Below are 4534 nucleotides of genomic sequence, written 5' to 3'. Positions count from 1 at the left end.
TTACGAGATCGAAAAAAGGAATATCTCCCATTTTTATGCTATGGCGGCTAAGGGCAGAATGGAAAGGGTAAACCGACCTTGGAGTCAGTATATAAGGGTCCTAGGCGAGAGGCATGGGGAGGGAAATTTTCAGAGCGAACTTAGCACTTAGAGCAATTAGGCATATTTCCGTTTTTGTTATTCGAGCTGCGACTCAACTAGGTTATTGCCGTCTTAGGGTTTTAGAACTAGGAATCTCGCCGACAGCTCTCGTAGCCCGCTCTTACCATGTTGTAACGCTCAAAGGCGAATTCGGAATAAGATCTACTTTGCTCTCTTTTCGATTTCTTATACTTTATCGTTGTCATTATTGTGTTCTGATTGCTTGGCGTGTGGTATTAGCAGATATCCGGAACCTCTGGGCAGTTAGGGTTTTCCTAACTTTTCTTATTTAAACGGAAATCGATAGTGCGAATTTTGGTTCCCACAGTTTGGCGCTAGAAGGAGGGGGGGGGGTACGGATCAATCTAACTCTCGACCACATCACGCTCAACCAGACATGTCAACTGAAGACACGGATAACGTGCAGACTCCTCTCAACAGAGGCAGCGGCACTGATCTCCACACTCCCGCAGCGAACGTATCCGCGGCCAACGCACCAGCCAACGCCGCGGCGCTCGAGGAGTTCAAAAAGATGTTCACCACCTACGAAAAAAGGTCGGAAGAACAGGATAAGCTCGTGAGCACCTTGACCAAACAAGTTGAAACTTTAATGGCAAGGACTCGAGAAATCCGCCCCCGTGGAACCACTAAAGTCCGCGGGAAAAGACTCGACTTTGCGACCCCACTCAACAGGCCTAGAGCCGCCCAGGAACGACCTTCGGGTCAAAACCCTTCTCCCGTCGAAAGGGGAAACTCCGAAAGCCCTCCGCCTCCCACGAAGGCTTCAGAGGACAATGGAGTCGAGCAAGTCGACCTGGATCCTAGCGATGTCTCCAACAATACTGATGAGGACGCCGACAAACATCCAAGAAGGACCAGAAGCCGATTCACTCGGGAAAGCTCTTCGTTTGACAAACCAATGACAGAAGAGGAGGAAATCCACTATTGGAACGAACAGGAAGAGCTGGCTGAAAAACAAACCGAGCTCACTTGCAGTAAACGCCGACAAGCGCGGAAACCTGCTGACGAGACGTCGGATATACGCGATCTTCGCGACTATATCACCAAGACTGTGGCAGATGTAAGAGCTGTAAAATCTCAAATCCATCATGCTACGAGCGTGGCCCCCGAGATCGACAGACTGCTGGAAGGGGCTCGGGAAACCCCGTTCACCGCTCGCATCTCAGATACGAGGGTGTCCGATCCAGGAAAGATCAAAGTACCGAAGTATGATGGTACGACCGATCCGAGAGCGTACCTTCAGGCTTTCCACATCACGATGGGAAGAGCGAGGCTGAAGTACGGCGAGAGAGACGCCGGCTACTGCCGCCTGTTCATCGAGAATCTAGAAGGAGCAGCCCTCGAATGGTTCGCGCGCCTTAAACGAAACTCTATCGGGAGTTTCCGACAGCTCGCATCAGAATTTCTCAAGCAATACTCTATGTTCATAGATAGAAAAACTTCCGATGTCGATCTCTGGAGTCTGTCCCAGAGGGAAGAGGAACCCCTCCGCGAGTTCATCAGCCGGTTGAAGTTGGTGATGTCCAGGGTCAGCGGGATAAGCGACAAGGTGGCCATCTACGCGCTCAGAAAGGCGCTCAGGTACAAGTCGAAATTCAGAAAATGGATATCCCTCAAAAAACCACGGACGATCCAAGACGCCCTCCACAAGGCAACGGACTACATCATGATCGAGGAAGAAACGAAAATCTTATCGCAGAAGCATAAGTCGGCAAGATCATCCTCGAAAGATGTAGACCCGAAGACAAGGAAGAAGAACCCTCGTAACGACAAGTATGTCCATCACGAGGGGAAAGAACTCCAAGGAGCACATAATTACGCGATCGGCTCAGACCAGGGCCGAACCACGGGTAATACGTGGACTCGCAACAAAGGATATGACGAAAACACCTTCTGCGAGTTCCACCAATCCCGAGGACACTCCACGGCTAACTGCAAGGTCTTGAGAGCGAGGCTGGCCGCGAAGCTACTAGCCGGAGAAATCTCGGAAGTAACCAGCGTGAAAGATCTCATCCTCGAGACTGATTGCCCCACGAAGCCGGACAGAAATCCACCCGCAGAGAGATCTCCCCAAAGAAACCAATCCGGGGATAAACCCGGCAGGAGGCTAGACGACAAGGGAAACGATAACAATCGTCGTAGGGTCAACATGATCATCGGAGGATCGCAATTCTGCAACGATATGGTCTCCGCCATCAAGGCTTACCAGCAGAAGGCGGAGTCGAGTGCAAACTGGCCTACATGGTCTCCTACCAAAGATGATCAGAACTGCTCAATCACCTTCACAAAGGAGGAAGCCAACGGGATTGATCAGCCTCACTGCAATCCGCTCGTCATAGACCTCGTCATACGAGATCTGGGAGTCGGAAGAGTACTCATTGACACGGGGAGCACGGGGAATGTAATCTTCCGCGACACTCTCAAACGGATGTGCATTGAACTCGGAGAAGTAACTCCAACTCCGAAACCGCTCACAGGCTTTTCTGGCGAAGTATCAATGACCCTCAGATCAATTCAGCTACCTGTCATGGCCAAGGAAGTCACAAAAATCGTAGAGTTCGCGGTAGTCGATCATCCTGCCATCTACAACGTGATCATGGGAACCCCGTGGCTCAACGCTATGCAAGCCGTTCCATCGACGTACCACCTGGGCGTCAAATTCCCGACCCCAAACTGAGTCGCAGCTATCTGGGGATGTCAGAAACAGTCGTGACTGTGCTTCCTTGCAGAATACAAATTAAGACAGATGACAACCTCTGCAACGGTAAATCGCAAACGCACGAAGATCGATAAATCTTCGACCAACAACGTTTCGAGAAAAGATGATTTCATATCATTTGCCGACGCAGACGCTTCGGGCGTTGAAAATCAACGCGAGGCCGAAGCCAACGCTACAATTCAACCGGAACATCCGGAGGAGAACACTGACCCTGCCACGATCATCTCGATCAAGGCGGTCAGCACGACGTCAACCGCTGAGTAAAAACGCTCGCGGCATAAAATAGAACTACGAGATGGCTTGATCCTCGAAAGGGGTACGTAGGCAGCTCATCGAAGGACGAGTTCAGCTATCCCCCTCTCCAAAAAGGGGGGGGGGAGTGGGTGCGTATACTCGTATACTCCCACATAGGAAAATATGCGTTATTGTAATCGAATTCTATCGAGATTTCGAAATTTTTTACGAAATTTGCGTCACTCTTTTTAAGAAAAAATCGCAAAACAACCTCACTTCAAAAATATACGTATAGTCTTCGAAATAACTGCGAGACGTCGCAAGTTAAAAATTGAGATAATACGAACAAATTGTCCGAACGCGACCACTACAAATCTTACACTCCGTTCGTCGATTGGCCCCGACGAACACATTAGCCGTCTTAAACAAACGCAACCTGATCACTCTTTTGATCTTCAAACGTCCAACACAAGGATGAAAGCGCACTACAAAAAAAAATCCGAAATTTTGGTCTAGCACTTCCAGTTGGCTTAAAAATTGTCTCTGGAAAGATGCTCGATTCGTACCATACAAGTCGTATAAGCCGAGAACCTATCGCGGACTTTAAATCGGTACGAATTAGGTAGAAATCGCAACAGGAAAACCGATAGCCGGCTAGTCACCGCACAAACCTTAAAAGCGAGAGTAAACCTAGATCTTGCCCTAAACTCATCGCATTGGTCTCAAACATCTCAAAGACATGATATCTAAACGATACGAGATTCCTAAAACATGTCTCTTCGTTCATAACTCAACGTTCCCGAAAAATCGTAAATTATTTCTACGAAAACTCACCTCTCGAACGAACTAACAGATTGAACGCCTCAACGAAGATAAATATGAGACGACAACTCATGTTCACTTCAAACCCGCTCTAAACAAAGTAAACCCAAACGGACATCCATTATATAAACCGCATAGCGGTAAGAGTTCAAGGCCACACTCGGCCAGACATATATGAACAAAGGCCACACTCGGCCGCTAAATACTAGATAAAGGGAAAAACTCCTTCCCGACAAAACACTCACAGGTCAAAGTTAAAACTCCCAAACAAGGAAGCCCCGAATGCATCCGCGGGAAAGTTCACTTCTTCATCATCACCAGCAAAATCAGCCGTAGTCTCTACGGTATCAGGGGAAACCGGGATGGGATCCCAGAATCCCTGGATCTTCCCGTCGATCGGAGGAATGGTCGCCTCAGCGTGAGCATGATCCTTCATGCCACCCTTCATTAACTCCATCTCCCTCTCGAAGACGTAGTCATCTTCCTGCGTCCTCCAAAGGCTCCCGACGGAGCCGCGACACTCACGAAAATCGCCCAGCGAGTTTAAAGCACCCTTAAGATTCCCGTACTCAACCTGAAATTGAGAAGCGCGAGTCT

Source organism: Brassica napus, chromosome C8, assembly GCF_020379485.1.
Source record: "Brassica napus cultivar Da-Ae chromosome C8, Da-Ae, whole genome shotgun sequence".
Taxonomy (NCBI): Eukaryota; Viridiplantae; Streptophyta; class Magnoliopsida; order Brassicales; family Brassicaceae; genus Brassica; species Brassica napus.
The sequence above is the reverse complement of the archived record's forward strand: the minus strand, read 5'-3'. Positions refer to the sequence as shown.